The 18,257-nt window shown below is 41.5% G+C and overlaps 1 long non-coding RNA gene across 1 annotated transcript; it reads left to right on the plus strand.

The window, feature by feature from the left end:
* Positions 1 to 3,410: 3,410 nt before the first annotated feature.
* On the plus strand, positions 3,411 to 14,612 carry LOC138906986 (uncharacterized). The gene is made up of 2 exons (XR_011414627.1): positions 3,411 to 3,490; positions 14,369 to 14,612. It is a non-coding gene; the product is annotated as an uncharacterized lncRNA (long non-coding RNA).
* The last annotated feature ends 3,645 nt before the right edge of the window (positions 14,613 to 18,257 follow it).

Genomic DNA, 18,257 nt, shown 5'->3' on the forward strand with positions numbered 1-18,257 from the left:
ACTAACCATCTCATTAGTAGGCAAAGTCTATAAGTCGAGGGGTGTAAGAGGGTTAGAGCCATAAACAACTTCAAAAGGAGAATAACCAGTAGATGAATGAACAGTTCGATTGTAAGCAAATTCTACCATAGGCAAGTGATTCTCCCAAGAAGTTAATTTTCCTTTTAGAATAGCCCTTTACATATTTTCTAAGGTTCTATTTACTACCTCTGTTTGCCCATCCGTTTGTGGATGACAAGAAGTAGAAAACAACAATTTTGTTCTCAATTTTCCCTAAAGCACACGCCGAAAGTGGCTTAAAAACTTAGCATCCCTATCAATAACAATAGTTCGAGGTATACCATTCAATTTAACAACTTCTCTAACAAATAAATAGGCAACATGAGAAGCATCATTAGTCTTTAGACAAGGAATAAAATGAGCCATCTTTGAGAACCTATCTACCACAACAAAGATGCTATCCTTACCATACCTTGTTCTAGGTAGTCCTAAAACAAAGTCCATAGAAATATCAATCCAAGATGAAATAGGCACAGGTAATGGCGTGTATAAACCATGTGGCAACACTTTAGATTTAGCTTGTTTGCATTCAAGGCATTGAGCACAAAATCTTTCTACATCTTTTCTCATATTAGGCCAAAAAAAATTTTCAGCAAGGATGTCAAGTGTTTTAGGCACACCAAAGTGTCCCATAATCCGCCCACAATGTGCTTCCCTCACAAAAACATATCGCAAATAAAAATTAGGGACACAAAGCGTATTCTCTTTAAAAAGAAACCCATCTTTTAGATTATACTTCTCAAAAGGCCAATTTAAACATGTCGAAAATGCTACATCAAAATCAGAATCATCAACATATAAACCCTAACATGATCAAATCCCATCAATTTAGAAGTAAGAGTAGAAACAAGAGCGTACCTTTTTGAAAGTGCATTCGGCAACTATATTTTCTTTACCTTGCTTGTAGCTAATCACATAAGGAAATGTCTTAATGAATTCAACCCATTTGGAATGTCTTCTACTCAATTTACCTTGGATTTTCAATAATCTTAAAGACTCATGGTCAGTTTTTATCACAAACTCCTTAGGTCACAAATAATACTGCCATGTAGCAAGAGCCCTTACCAAGGCATACAATTCTTTATCATAAGTAGAATATTTCAATGCATCTCCATTTAACTTCTCACTAAAATAAGTGATTGGTTTAGAATCTTGCATTTAAATAGCCTCAATACCTCTACGAGATGCATCACATTCAATTTCAAAGGACTTATTAAAATTAGGTAATTGTAACAAAGGTTCATAACACAACTTATCCTTCAAAATATTAAATGCATGCTCTTGTTATTTTTCCCCATTAAAGACCTTATCATTATTAATGACTTCAGTTAAAGGTGCAGCAATTGAACTAAAATCTCTAATAAATCTCCTATAAAAGCTTGCAAGTTCATGAAAACTTCTAACTTCAGTAATTCTCTTAGGTGTAGGTCAATCTTTAATCGCTTTTATTTTATCTTCATCTACCTTAACACCTCTAGAACTCACAACAAAACCCAAAAAGACTACCATATCTACACAAAAGGTGCACTTGGATTAGATTTGCATACAATTGTTGTTCCCTAAGCACATTACAAACTTATTTCAAATGTTCGACATGCTCTTCTAAAGATTTAGAAAAGATCAGAATATCATTAAAATAAACGACTACAAATTTTCCATGAAAATCCTTAAAGATATGGTTCATTAACCTCATAAATGTACTAGGTGCATTAGTTAGACCAAACGGCATCACTAACCATTCATACAATCCATATTTAGTTTTAAAGGCAGTTTTCCATTCATCTACAGGCGTGATAACCCGATAGGTCATCTCATATTTTGAAACCTAATTCTGTGATCCGAAGCCTTAAAAATCATGTTTTAGCCTTCTTCGATTTACATTCGCAGTCTGGGCATTTTTTCGGAAAGCTTTTATGTTAAAAATAAATAAATTGACAAAATATGAAATTTTTGCCTTAAAATCTATTGGAGTTGACTTCGATCAATATTTTGAGCAAACGGACCCGAATTCATGTTTTGATAGTCCCGGTGGGTCCGTATCGTAATTTGGGACTTGAGCATATACCCGGAATAAAATTCAGAAGTCCCTAGCTCGAGTTATCGCACTTTGTTTAAATTTTAAAGTTAAAGGCTTAATAGCTTTAAAATGTTTGACCAATGTTGGACTTTTTGGATATCGGGTCCGTATTTTGGTTCTGAAACCCGGTATAGGTCCAATACTATATTTATAACTTGTCTGTCAAATTTGGTGAGAAACGGAGTTGGTTTGATGTGATTCAGACGTCCAGTTGTGAAATTAGAAGTTCATGAGTTTTCTTGAAGATTTCCTTTGATTTGATGCTCTATTCGTAGTTCTAGGTGTTATATTGGTATTTGATCGCGCAAGCAAGTTCATATGATATTTTTAGACTTGTGTGCATAATTGGTTTAGAGCCCCGAGGGCTCGAGTGAGTTTCGGATAGGCTATGGAGTGAATTGGACTTAGAACATATGCTGGTGTCTGCAATTTCTGGGAAATGGCCCCTGATCTCGCAAATGCGAGATCAAAGTTCACATTTGCGAACATTGCCAACTTTTTTCAGGCTCGCATTTGCGATCCATCCCTTCGCATTTGCGAAGAGTGCCTGGGTAAGCCTAGGTTCGCTTTTGCGATCATGTGGTCGCATTTGCGGAAGGCCAGTGTCCGCATTTGCGAGCAAAGCTTCGCATTTGCGATGGGAGCTGGGGAGGGAGATTCTTGGCATTTGCGATCATTGGGTTGCCTTTGCGAGCAAGTCAGTGTTCGCATTTGCGAACTTTTCATCGGAAATATGATGATTGTAGAGGTGTGAGGGTCTTCACAAATGCGATGGATTTCTCGCATTTGCGGGCTTTGCATTTGCGATGCGATGCCCAGGTCGCAAATGCGACATCTGCAGCTGAACAAAATATGACTTATACGGGATTTTTGGTCCATTCTTCAAATTTTCAAAACCTAGAACCTTAGAGGCAATTTTTCTAAGACTTCTTCCCCAAATTATTGGTAAGTGATTCTAATCTATTTCCTTTCAATCTTTCACTACATTTCACAAGTTTGCAACCTAAAATCTAGAGTTTTCATGGTGGAATTGGGGGGTTTTGGGTAGAAATTATAGATTTGGTAAATTGGGGATTTAGACCTCAAATTGAGGTCGGATACCAAAACAAATCACATAACCGGGCTCGGGGGTGAATGGGTAATCGGATTTTGGTCTGAATTTTGGGTTTGGACCAAGCGGGCCCGGGTGTTGACTTTTTCAATAATTGCCAAATTGAATTCTTTACAATCGTAGGTAGTTCCTAAGGTCTAATTTGAATTGTTTGGTTGGTAAATTTCTAGATTCTATTAGTTCGGAGGCTTGTTTGAAAGGAAAAGCCATGCTTGAGCTTTGAGTTTGGTCTTCGGAACGAGGTAAGTATCGTGGTTAACCTTGATTTAAAAAAATAAGACTTGTTTGTCTATTTGCTACATGTTTAAATATTGGGGAACAACGTATATGTGAGGTGACGAGTACTTATGCATTGTAGTCGGGTTAAAGTATGCGGGAGGGGCTTGGTTTCTTGCAATTATACCTTCATTTGTTCATGTTATACATGTTTAGACTAGTATTGTTAAATTGATCGTTCTTATCATGTTTGCGGATCTTCTAGTGATAATGAGTATTGATTTCGAAGTTGAGGTTGATATTGTGGAACCAAATGTTGAAGTAAGGCTTGTACTTGTTATTCTATCTCCCTGTTGTTATTTGTTCATTACATTATGGTAAGGGAGGGTGTTAATGCACGAAGGCTGATGTCATACCATATTGTGAGTGTTAATGCACGAAGGGTGATGCCGTGCCATATTGTGAGTGTTAATGCACGAAGGGTGATGCCGTGCCATATTGTGAGTGTTACCACAAAGGGCGATGTCGTGCCATGTTATGAGAGTTAATGCACGAAAGGTGATGCCGTGCCGTTTCTATTGATTTTATGGTGAGGTTGAGAGTAAAAGCACGAAGGGTGATTGTCATGACCCAAAATCCGACAAGTCATGATGGCACCTAACCCAACCCTCTAGGTAAGCCAATTAACCACTAACCAATTCCAATAACAATTTATAAAGCAATTAAGTAATGAAATATCTTAATCTTATACATTCCCCAAGAACTAGTAGTACAAGTCATGAGCTTTTAAGAATAGAGTTTACAAAGCGGAAATGAAATAAATAGTCTGTTTAAATAGTACATAAACAGAGTTCTACAGATCTAAAGCTACCACGAACAAGAGGCAGCTATAGCTGGGACGCAGGTACATCTTCAATCTAGCTCTCATTGAACACAGCAACAACATCAACCAACATGTGCACGCAAGGTGCAAAACTGTAGTACGAGTATAACCGACCCCATGTACTCAATAAGTAACAAACCTAACCTTAGGTTGAAAGTAGTGGCGAGCTTCTACCAAGGTCGGGTCCCAACTTCAATAACTAACAATAGTTCATAACAACACAAAACAAGTAATACCAGAAGTAACTCAACAATCAAATGTTCAACAAAATATGATTTTTGAAAATAGTTCCGCCTTACGAGTACTTCAATGAAAACCCAAATCTTTTATGAGAGTTACCAAAAATATGAATAAGTTTGAAGCAATAATTTTCCCAAAATCCTATCCATAATAAATAAGATGTTTCATTTTTCTTTCCCGATAACCAGTGTAAAACAAATGCATCACTATGCCCATCTGTCAACATGTGTGAGAAATCATGAATGATGTGATGCCGTACAGCATGAGGAAAATACATCTCTATGCTTGTATGTCATGTATGCATGTCAATTCAATGCATCTCAGATATGAACTCATGCTCACACTCTCAGAGTACTCAATCTCACTGTCTCGCATTCTCTCTTACTATGCTCAAGGCTCAGCACACTCAATCACTCTGCGCTGTAAAATACCCGTTGCGGCGTGCAGCCCGATCCACATATATATAGTCAACTGCGCTCACTGGGAGTGTGCAGACTCTGAAGGGGCTTCTTCAGCCCAAGCGCTATATTGCTGCGGCGTGCAACCCGATCCAATATTATTGCAGTGTGAAACTCGATCCAATATTATTGCGGCGTGCAACCCGATCCATATAAAATATAATCAATATCATATGCTGCGGCGTGCAGCCCAATCCCAGTCTCGCTCACGGGCTCACAATGCCATGAAACTAGCCTGACAACAATGATATGATGTATCAATAAACAACAACTTAGACTGAGATACGATATGAATGCATGAATATGACTGAGTACAATATATCAATGAAATCAGTAAGATGACAACAAGAAACGACCATTATGGGTCCTTACAATATCAGCATAAAGCCTAAACATGATATTTAATATGATTGATAACTTAACTACTGTATCACATAGTGATAACACAGTTATCAACAAAATAGGGCCACTATACAGTGCCATAGAAACAACGGAATCACAATTCACAATGTGCACGCCCACACGCCCGTCACCTAGCATGTGCGTCACCTCAATACCAATCACATAACATGTATTTCGGGGTTTCATACCCTCAGCACTAAGATTAGAAAAGTTACTTACCTCATCAAGCCAATTCCAACACTGAACAAGCCAAGCGATGCTCCAAAATACCATCCCGCGCGTTCCGACCTCCAAATAGCCCGAAACTAACCAAAAATAACTCAAATACATCAAACAATTGTAAAGGAACCCATCCCGATCGAAAAGATCAAATCTTGAATCAAAAGCCCAAAATCGGCCAAAAGCCCAACACGGGCCCGTACTTCAAAACCCGACAAAAATTATAAAATCCAACAACCGATTCAATTATGAGTCCAACCATACTAGTTTTACTCAAATCCGACTCCAATTCGATGTTCATAAATCAAAAATTCATATTATGAAACCTTAGGCCAAAACTCCCTAATTTCCTCTTTAAAATTCTCAATCCAATTACCAAAAACGAAGGTAGATTCATGAAATATAACCAAAACCAAGCAGAGAACACTTACCCCAATTCATATGGTGAAAATTGCTTCAAGAATCGTCTCAATCCGAGCTCCATAGCTCCTAAAATGCAAAAACGTCTGAAACCTTCGAAATATAGTACTTTATAATATGCCCAGGCATCCTCTTTCGCGAACGCGAGTAAACCATCGCGTTCGCGATGAACAAAATGCAGACTGCCACAAAAAACTCTATGCGTTCACGATTCAACCCATGCGAACGCGATGAACACTGCTGCCAAAGCTTCACGAACGCGACTAACCTTACGCGATCGCATAGAAGAACGCTCAAATTCCCAGCTGCCAACCTCAACACTACGCAAACGCGATCCTCCATACGCAAACGCGAAGAGGACTTGCCCCAACTCTGCGCGAATGCGAAACATACTTCGCGATCGCGAAGAACAATTTGCTCTCGCGACACTTACCACACGAACGCGATGAATAACCGAGATACCAGAAAACAACAGAACACAACAGTACCAAAAATGAAGAAAAATGATCTGAAATCAATCTGAACCATGCCCGAGCCCTTCGGGACCCCGTCCAAACATACCGAAAAGTCCCACAACATCACACGGACCTACTCGAGGCCTCAAAACACACAAAACAACATCAAACTGACGAATCACACCTCAATTCGGATTCAGTGAGCTTTGAAACTTCAACTTCCACAATCGATGCCGAAACCTATCAAATCATGTCCGATTGACCTCAAATTTTGCACACAAGTCACATTCGATATTACGGACCTGCTCCAACTTCCGGAATCTGAATCCAACACTGATATCAAAAATTTCACTCCCGGTCAAACTTTCCAAAATTTCAATTTTCGCCATTTTGAGCCAAATTCAACCACAAACCTCCAAATCACAATCCGGACATGCTCCTAAGTCCAAAATCACCCAACGGAGCTAACAGAACCATCAAAATTCCAATCTGAGGTCAAATGCTAAAAAGTCAAACTTGGTGAACTCTCCCAATTTAAAGCTTCAACAATAAAATCCATTCTTCCAATTCGATTCTAAAATACCTGAAAACCAAAACTGACGCTTCACACAAGTCAAAATACATCATACAGAGCTACTTAATCCCATAAACTATCGAGCAAAGTGCAAATGCTCAAAACGGTCGGTTGGGTCGTTACATCCTCCCCCACTTAAACATATTTTCGTCCTCGAACGTGTCCAGAGTTTTTCTCAAAGCCATCAAATCGCCGTATAACCTTACCATGCACATACCCGGGGGCAATCTCACGTCACTCTATCCCATATAGGCCCGACAACGCAACATAACTGTAATTCCTTAATTCAACCTAGCCCATAAACCTTAGAATCCAATTTTCAACATCCACAATTTCTATAAGATCAGAATCTCACATCTACACACTCTATAAGCCTGAACGAGCTGTACCAAGCCGAAACCATAACCCACGATACAATCGCATGATATACCACATAACTCAAATACTCGAAGCAATGATTTCTAATCATAGTAGCAGCTCAAACAACCCAACTCCGGTAATAAACCTCATGTCAAACCAAACCTCATCCTAAAACCTTCGTACACTGTCGATGATGAAAGAAACACGCCTAAACTCATAACCATTCATCAGACCAACAAGTCATAGAGCTCCATCTCCTTTTACAAGAATTATAGCCAATTTCTAAGCCGACTTCCGATATTATCCTTCCAAATATATCACAATCAAATCCGATAGCATCCATTCTAGGTCCAGTGACCTTATCTCATCCAACAACGACTACTCTGGTGACATGACGCACCCATACAATCTAACGCCACAACCTGTGCACCAATAAGCAACATTCCAAATGTACTCAATCATGGAAAAATAACTCAAACAAGAGAACCGTCCCGCAAGCTCATCAAGTACCACCACCACGAAATGCTTAAACCCATCATACATTATAGAATCATAACACACGAGTCTAACACAAAAGATCATATTTCCACATAACTCTGCTGCAATGCGCAACCCTATCCAAATACTGGTCTATATGAAATATCTCAAGCAAATCAATAACCATGCACAATTCGACATTAAGTACTCAAAGTGCATTACCATAACCACGGAGAAACAAATGACACCATGCCCTACCAAACCCTAAAGAACATAACCAATACGCCATCAACCAAGCAATATCCAATACACTTCTCGCTCAAATTCCACTTTAAGGCCACAATAGAATCGCACCATATGTGCATATAGCCAATGAATCACAACCCCTCGTAGCATAGTAGACTGACACACAGAACCTATCAGAACACGAATAAGCTCAACACCAACCAAATCGTACATCCCTCAACAATGCCAGTATGGAGCCAACCAATCCAGCTCGGTGTAGCTTACATATCCTAATTGGGCCTACCAATGGACCCCCAAACCAACTACGGACACCCACAATTAGATAATTAAACCTCCGAAAGCCCGTAATGACTGAATCATAACACATACTATCACCTGGCTAGCTTCGGCCATGACTTCACACTCTACAACCATGAAACAATCCGCTCCTTATAACTTCCAGTCTCCAAATCCATAGAACACACGAATCACTATAGGTTATCCCAACTCCAATGCCAGAATGTCTAACACATCTCTCATACACGATCATCCCACGAGGAATACTTCTAAAATTCTTCCGTGCCACATAGCAAAATTTGAATATCAGCAGTCGATTAACCGGAAGAGTGCCGCAATACCAGTGAAGTACCCATAAATCAAAACACATTGCCCCTTCTGAAATGTACACTCTCATCAAGCCATACCAAATAATAATATGATTTACCTAGTCATCTGAAATTGTCCATGCTGCTTAAGAATTTTATGACCTTCCCTTCAAAACTGAATTGTGACCTCGCTCAGGCAAATCTCAATTCCACACAACAAACTGCATTTACCATGCCATCATGCGAAGAGTATACGAATATCATAATCAACTCTGAGTCACAAACATAATACATACCCGATCAGTTAGAAACCTTCCATTGATCTCATCTCGGAGAAAATTCCAATACGCAACATATTCCTCACGCCGGTAGAAAATATACCACTCGAACCATGGTAAAAGCCATTGAGAACTCTTCGAAACCCATTTGCACATAACCAATCTATCTGAACCAAATCTCTCTAACTCAACCCAGCCACGCAGGTTGCCAAAACCTAAGAGCATTGCCACGAAACACCTGTGGAGACTAGCCACATCATAAGCACCCACGGAACCGATTATATCCAATACTGTGCTAACCCAACCTACTACCAAGTTGTCCTATTTCTCCAGGTCCTTTCCAAATTGCCTTTAAATTGATACTTCACCTTGCTAGAACACCATGATCCTTAACCAAAATTTACCACACAAGAGGCCCTAGTATAAAACCACAATGCTCTAAGGCCCATAAGCCGCTTACTCTTCTCTTAAGCTCCCAAAGTGCCACAACCGCGGCACCCACTCTAAAGAGACCTTATGTGAACCTAAAACTATTTCCTTCACCTTTTTGATACTGAATTGAATAATCCACAATGGTATAAAAATGCCACAAGTCTCGACACCATCCCATGCAAATATCAGATCCTAGCCATATACCAATGCAAAATTCTCAGTTTTTACATATAATTCTTGAATCCATTAGAACCATTCTCGAGAGCCATCCACTCTACTCAAATATCAATTAAACTAACCAAACGGGCCGAACGACCTATGCCCCATTAGCACACCAACACCCAAGGGAATAAAGAGTAACCCACACTCTTAAGCAATCGAGCAAATTCCTACTCCATGTACACTACATCCTTTGCAAATAACCACTCAATTATTTTTATAATTCCCATATACCCATAGAGTGCAATACAACCTGTATCCAGAAATTCCTTTATCCGAGTCATCCTCGATCTCAACCCCTGTAGTCATAGCTGATTCACCAGTATACCCCGAACCAAAACTAATATCACGCACATCTATGCAATCAACTCGTCGATAGCAGACTCCCCCACTTGGCTCAAAGCCATGGAATAAAACATCTGACTACTTACAATAATCATACCCCATTACTACCATAATACCATAGTGAGATTCTACTGAATCCTTCATCTGCTCATGCAACACAAAACATCTAGTACCTCAGATCATCTACAAATCTCGCGTTCATTATCGTGATGGGTAAGCCAAATTCCATAGGCGATCCAAACTCAAATTGCAACATATATCATTCACTGGTAAAAGAGAACTCTCTACAAAACTTCATAAGGACCACACAACCTCGGGACACCTCGTAAGAGATAACCTACCTGCTCTGCCTCAAACTGACATCTCTCTATACCCTTCCACAGTCACGACTACTACGCAATCACTTAATCTTCTTGATTCTGAACTCATTAACAAAACATGAGAATCTACTTTTCTCCACAACTAAACAACATGAGAGATCCCTCAAAACACCCATAACTCGAGACCATATGCTAAATCAAGACAGAAATCAAACACCCCTTAGTCCTTTCTACCTCTCAAGTAAACTCTTCTCATCACATTCAAATGATCCAAACATATCTCGCAGTCACATCATACTCACAACATAGCCATTTCACCGCTCATCGAGCCACAAATTCCTCTTGTTGGCACATTACCGGACATATGAATCCAAATGTACAACTTACCACTGAAGCTACCGAGCTCAAGCTGCGGTCTAACCAAGGCCTCAAGTCCTCCAGACTGGCCCATCACCAAAACACAGAATACACATCTCGAACCTCGTTCATAGAATCACAAGCCGGCGATGCACACCTGATACCGAGCTCTCATGTGCACATACGAATGCGTGGAAGGAATTCAAAGAGTTACGCTTCAAGTTGAATCAGTGCCGCACGATAAGGAAACAAAGATGGGAAATATATCCTAAATGTCCTGTAGCCTCTCAAAGATAGGTATGGACGTCATCATACCAATCCGCAAGACTCTACTAGACACTTGCTCATGACTTGTAGAACCTATGAACCTAGAGCTCTGATACCACCTTGTCACGACCCAAAATCCGACTAGTCATGATGGCACCTAACCTAACCCGCTAGGTAAGCCAATTAACCACTAACCAATTTCAACAATAATTTATAAAGCAATTAAGTAATGAAATATCTTAATCTTATACATTCCCCAAGAACTAGTAGTACAAGTCATGAGCTTCTAAGAATAGAGTTTACAAAGCAGAAAATGAAATAAATACATAGTCTGTTAGAATACTACATAAAGCGAGTTTTACAGATCTAAAGCTACCACGAACAAGAGGCAGCTACAGCCGGGACACAGGTACATCTTCACACCAGCTCCCATCGAACACAGTAACAACCAACCCCATGTACTCAATAAGTAACAAACCTAACCTTATGTTGAAAGTAGTGACGAGCTTGTACTAAGGTCGGGTCCCAACTTCAATAACCAACAATAGTTCATAACAACATAAAACAAGTAATACCATAAGTAACTCAACAATCAAATGTTCAACAAAACATGATTTCTGAAAATGGTTCCGCCTTTCTAGTACTTCAATGAAAACCCAAATCGTTTACCAGAGTTACCAAAAATATGAATAAGTTTGAAGACAATAATTTTCCCAAAATCCTTTCCATAATAAATAAGATGTTTCAGTTTTCTTTCCAGATAACCAGTGTAAAACAAATGCATCACTATGCCCATCTGTCAACATGTATGAGAAATCATGAATGATGTGATACCGTACAGCATGAGAAAATACATCTCTATGCTTGTATGTCATGTGTGCATGTCAATGCAATGCATCTCAGAGATGAACTCATGTACTCACACTCTCAGAGTACTCAATCTCAGTGTCTCGCATTCTCTCTCACTATGCTTAAGGCTCAGCACACTCAATCACTCAGCGCTGTGTAATACCCGTTGCGGCGTGCAGCCCGATCAACATATATATAGTCGACTGCGCTCACTAGGAGTGTGCAGACTCTGGAGGGGCTCCTTCTGCCCAAGCGTTATATTGCTGCGGTGTGCAGCCCGTTCCAATATTATTGCGGTGTGCAACTCGATCCAATATTATTACGGCGTGCAACCCGATCCATATAAAATATAATCAATATCATATGCTGCGGCGTGCAGCCCGATCTGAGAATGTCACTCTCACTCAGGCCCTCGGCCTCATTCAGTCATCAATCTCTCCAGTCTCACTCACGGGCTCACAATGCCATGAAACTAGCCCGACAACAATGATATGATGTATCAATAAACAACAACTGAGACTGAGATATAATATGAATGCATGAATATGACTGAGTACAATATATCAATGAAATCAGTGAGATGATAGCAAGAAATGACCACTATGGGTACTAACAATATCAGCATAAAGCCTAAACACGATATTTAGCATGATTGACAGTTTAGCTATTTTATCACATGGTGATAACACAGATATCAATAAAATAGGGCCACTATACAGTGCCATGGAAACAATGGAATCACAATTCACAAGGTGCACGCCCACATGCCCGTCACCTAGCATGTGCGTCACCTCAATATCAATTACATAACACGTATTTCGGGGTTCCATACCCTCAGTACTAGGAATAGAAGAGTCACTTACCTCGAACAAGCTAATTCCAACACCGAGCAAGCCAAGCGATGCTCCAAAATGCCATCCCATGCGTTCCAACCTCCGAACGGCCCGAAACTAACCAAAAACAACTTAAATACACCAAACAATGCTAAAGGAACCAATCCCGATCGAAAAGATCAAATCTTGAATCAAAAGCCCAAAATCAGCCCAAAGCCCAACCCGAGCAGAGAACACTTACCCAATTCATATGGTGAAAATTGCTTCAAGAATCGTCTCAATCCGAGCTCCTTAGTTCCCAAAATGCAAAAATGTTTGAAACCTTCGAAATAGAGTACTTTATAATCTGCCCAGGCCTCTTCTTTCGCGAACGCGAGTAAACCATCGCATTCGCGATGAACAAAATACACACAGCCACAAAACACTCTATGCGTTCGCGATTCAACCCATGCGAATGAGATGAACACTGCTGCCAAAGCTTCACAAATGCGACTAACCTTATGCGATCGCATAAAAGAATGCTCAAATTCCCAGCTGCCAACATCAACACTACGTGTACGCAAACGTGAAGAGGACTAGCCCCAACTCTACGCGAACGCGCGACATACTTCGTGATCGCGAAGAACAATTTTCTGCTGCCGTCCAAATGCACTACGCGTTCGCGATACTTGCCACGCAAACGCGATGAAGAACCGAGATACCAAAAAATAGCAGAACACATCAGTACCAAAAATGAAGAAAAATGATCTGAAATCAATCCGAACCATGTCCGCGCCCCTCGGGACCCCGTCCAAATATACCAACAAGTCTCACAACATCACACGGACCTACTCGAGGCCTCAAACACACACAAAATAACATCGAAATGATGAATCACACCTCAATTCGGATTCAATGAACTTTGAAACTTCAACTTTCACAACCGATGACGAAACCTATCAAATCATGTTCAATTGACCTCAAATGTTGCACACAAGTCACATTCGACATTACAGACCTGATCCAACTTCAAAAAACGGAATCCGACCCCGATATCAAAAAGTCCACTCCCGGTCAAACTTTCCAAAATTTCAACTTTCGCCATTTCGAGCCAAATTCAACCACGAACCTCCAAATCACAATTCGGGCACGCTCTTAAGTCCAAAATCACCCAACGGAGCTAATGGAACCATAAAAATTCCAATCTGAGGTCAAATGCTAAAAAGTCAAACTTGGTCAACTCTCCCAATTTAAAGCTTTGACAATGAAATCCATTCTTCCAATTCGATTCCGAAATACCTGAAAACCAAAACCGGCGATTCACACAAGTAAAAATACATCATATGGAGCTACTCACACCCTAAACTACCGAACGAAGTGTAAATGCTCTAAACGACTGGTTGGGTCGTTACAGTGATGTCGTGCATTTTTCCTTAACTATGTTTAATTGTTCTTGTTGGTTCATAGTATATTGGCTGTTGAAGTTACCATTCTGCTATAGTTCTCTATCTCGTATTCCCCTCAGCATGTTTCCCCTCCCAATAGTACATGTTTAGTTGTTATTTGTACATATGCTGTTAAATTGCACAGGTTTGTTACGTAGGTATCTTGTCATAGCCTTGTCACTACTTCGTCGAGGTTAGGATCGATACTTACTAGTACATGGGGTCAATTGTACTGATACTGCACTTTGCACTTCTTGTGCAGATTTTGCTATTGGTCTCAACTGATCGAGAGATGTAGCAGCTTGGACTAGTTCATCGGAGACTCATGGTAGATCTGTTGGCGTTCGCAGATCTTGAAGTCCCCGTCTATCTTTTCAGTTTGTTTTGCTGTTTCTTTCGTTTAAACAGTTGTATTTCTTTTACATTTTTACTTGTAGTAAATCCTAGAAGTTCATGAATTGTGACTCCAGATCCGAGTGGTAGTAATTAATGAAGTTTTTATATTATTCCGCACTCGTTGTATTTCATTTTAGCTTATTTTCTGTTATTTTATGAATTGAATAAAGATTAGCTTAATAATTCTCTAACATCGGCTTGCCTAGCAAGTGGAATGTTAGGTTCCATCATGGTCCCGACAGTGGAAATTTCGGGTCGTGACAAGTTGGTATCAGAGCACTAGGTTGCCTAGGTCTCACGATTCACAAAAAGGCTTAGTAAAGTCTGGAGGATCGGTACAGAGACGTCTGTACTTATATTTCAGAGGCTACAGAGTTTAGGAATAATTTCATTTCTATTTTTCTCTATCGTACGATTTTGTTCTCTCATTGCTAATCGAACTCTTCTACTCTTGTTCTCTTGCAGACGGCGAGAAAATATACTGCATCCTCAGCTGAGCAGTAGCCAGTGCCCCCAGTGGAAGCTCCTACGAGGGGCAGAAGTCGAGGCCGAGGCCGTGCTAGGGGCCAAGGCAGGGGCAGGACTCAGCCCAGAGCTCGAGTAGCAGAACTAGGAATAGAGCCTCGGGCGGAGTTTGATGAGGAGGCTCCAGCCCATACTGTTCCAGCAGGACCAGCTCAGGTCCCGGAGGGGTTCATCGCCACCCCAGTGCTTCAAGATGCTTTGGTTTGTTTGGTGGGCCTTAATGAGAGTGTGGCCCAGACTGGCGCATTTCCCATGGCACCAGCCATCTCTCAGGCTGGGGGAGGAGCACATACTCCCACTACTCCTGTTCCGGAGAAGATGGCTCGCCAGTATTAGGCTCCAGCATCCCCGAAGTTGGAGTAGTTCAGCCGGTTGTTGCGGCACAGGCTGGTAATGGACCAGTTATGTCTTCTGAGGGCTTATTGAGGTTGGACAAGTTCACCAATCTCTTTCCAGTTCACTTCAGTGGTGCATCTTTGAAGGATCCACAGGATTATCTTGACCACTACTATGAGGTATTGCGGAACATGGGTATATGACGGATTTTGCCAAGAGATGGTGGAAGGATTTTGTATTGACCAGACCAGCGGGGTCGCCTACTCTTACTTGGGACCAGTTCTCTCAGATATTTCTTGAGAAGTTCCTTCCTATCACACTGAGAGAGGATTTTCGCAGGCAGTTCGAGCATCTCCAGCACGGCAGTATGTCCGTCACTTAGTGTGAGACCCATTTTATAGATTTGGCCTGTCATGCTATTCTTCTGCTTCCTATCGAGAGAGAGAGAGAGAGGGTGAGGAGGTCTACAGATGGACAAGGAGACCGGAAGGGAGATTTCCTTTCAGGCGGCTACTAATGTTGCGAGAAGGATCGAGATTGTTCTTGCACAGAGGGGGAGGTCTGGGGTCTGACAAGAGGCCTCATCATTCCGGTGGGTTTAGCGGTGCCTCGTCTGGAGGAAGGGTTACTTTTGGTAGAGGCCATCCTCCTAGGCCGTTTCATTTAGCACACCAGGCATCCCACGGTGCTTCAGGTGGATGTGGCCCTCATATGCCTTATTCCGACCAGCTAGCCTACAATGCACCACCGGCTCCTATTAGTGCACCTCCGCTCTAGAGTTTTCAGGGTGGTTACTCAGGTCGACAGGGTCAGGTCTGCTCGCTTAGCCAGCTAAGGTAGGGGCCAGGCCGTCAGAGGTGGTGGTGAGGCCGTTAGAGGTGGAGGTCAGGCCGCTAGGTGGAGGCCAGCCAGTTATGGGTCGTCTTAGAGATGTAGTCTAGAGTGGTGGGGCCCAGCCCCGATGCTATGCTTTTCTAGCCAGGCCCGAGGTTGAGTCATCTGGCTCTATTATCAGAGGTACTATTTCAGTTTGCAGTAGAGATGCTTCAGTTCTATTTGATCCGGCTTCTACTTACTCATATGTGTCATCCTATTTTGCTTCATATTTGGTTGTGCCTCGTGATTCTTTTAGTGCTCTTGTGTATGTGTCCATACATGTGGGAGATTCTATCATTGTAGACCGCATTTATCATTCGTGTGTGGTCACCATTGGGAATCTTGATACTAGTGTTGATCTTCTACTTCTTGATATGGTAAATTTCGATGTTATCTTGGGTATGGATTGGTTGTCACCTTATCACGCTATATTGGATTGTCATGAAAAAACAGTGACCTTAGCCTTGCCGGGGTTGCCTCAATTAGAGTGGAGAGGGACTCCTGGCCATTCTACCAGCAGGGTTATCTTTTGAAGGCTAGGCGTATGGTCGAGAAGGGGTGTCTAGCTTAGTTGGCTTATGTCCGCGATTCTAGTACGAAGGTTCCTACCATGGATTCAGTACCAGTTTTCCATGAGTGTCCAGAGGTATTTCCTGCAGACCTGCCGGAGATGCAACCCGATAGGGATATCGACTTCTATATTGACTTGGTTCCAGGCACTCATCCCAGTTCTATTCCGCCATATCATATGGCCCCGCAAGAGTTGAAAGAATTGAAGGAGCAGTTATAAGATTTGCTTCATAAGGGATTCATTAGACCTAGTGTCTCGCCCTGTGGTGCGCCCGTGTTATTTGTAAAGAATAAAGATAGATCAATGAGAATGTGCATAGATTATCGACAGTTGAACAAAGTCACCATCAAGAACAAGTATCCATTGCCGGGGATTGATGACCTATTTGATCAGCTTCAGGGTGCCAAGGTGTTTTCGAAGATTTATTTGAGGTCAGGCTACCATAAGTTGAGGATTAGGGAGGATTAGGGCATCCAATGTACCTAAGACAACTTTTCGGACTCGGTACGGGCATTATAAGTTTCTAGTGATGTCCTTTAGGTTGAGAAATGTCCCAGCAGCATTTATGGATTTGATGAACCGAGTGTTCAAGCCCTACTTGGACTCCTCTGTGATTGTGTTTATTGATGATATCTTGATCTACCCCGCAGTCGATGGGAGTACGAACAACATCTTCGGATTGTACTTCAGACTCTAAGAGACAGCCAATTATATGCTAAGTTTTCAAAGTGCAAGTTTTGGTTGGATTCGGTCGCTTCTTGGGTCACACTGTATCAACAGAGGGCATTCAGGTAGACCCTAAGAAGATTGAGGCAGTTCAGAACTGGCGTAGACCCACTTCAGCCACAGAGATCCAGAGTTTCTTGGGATTGGCGGGTTATTACCGTCGGTTTGTAGAGGAGTTCTCATCTATAGCAGCCCCGTTGACCAGGTTAACCCAGAAAGGTGACCCGTTCAGATGGTCAGACGAGTGTGAGGCGAGCTTTTAGAAGCTCAAGACTGCTTTGACTACAATGTCGGTGTTGGTGTGGCCCACAGGTTTAGGATCTTATATGGTATATTGTGATGCATCCCGTATTGGGCTCGGTGTTATATTGATGCAGGATGGCAGGGTGATTGCATATGTGTCACGGCAGTTGAAGGTTCATGAGAAGAATTACCCTGTCCATGACTTAGAGTTGGCAGCCATTGTTCATACGCTAAAGATTTGGAGGCACTATCTTTACGGCGTGGCGTGTGAGGTTTTCACAGATCATCGGAGCCTACAGTATTTGTTCAAGCAAAATGAGCTCAATTTGAGGCAGAAAAGGTGGTTGGAGCTATTGAAAGACTATGATATCACCATCTTGTACCATCCCGGGAAGGCCAATGTGGTGGCCGATGCCTTAAGTAGAAAGTCAGTGAGTATGGGCAGCCTTGCATACATTCCAGTCGGTGAGAGACCGCT

This window comes from Nicotiana tomentosiformis, chromosome 3 (assembly GCF_000390325.3).
Source record: "Nicotiana tomentosiformis chromosome 3, ASM39032v3, whole genome shotgun sequence".
NCBI lineage: Eukaryota > Viridiplantae > Streptophyta > Magnoliopsida > Solanales > Solanaceae > Nicotiana > Nicotiana tomentosiformis.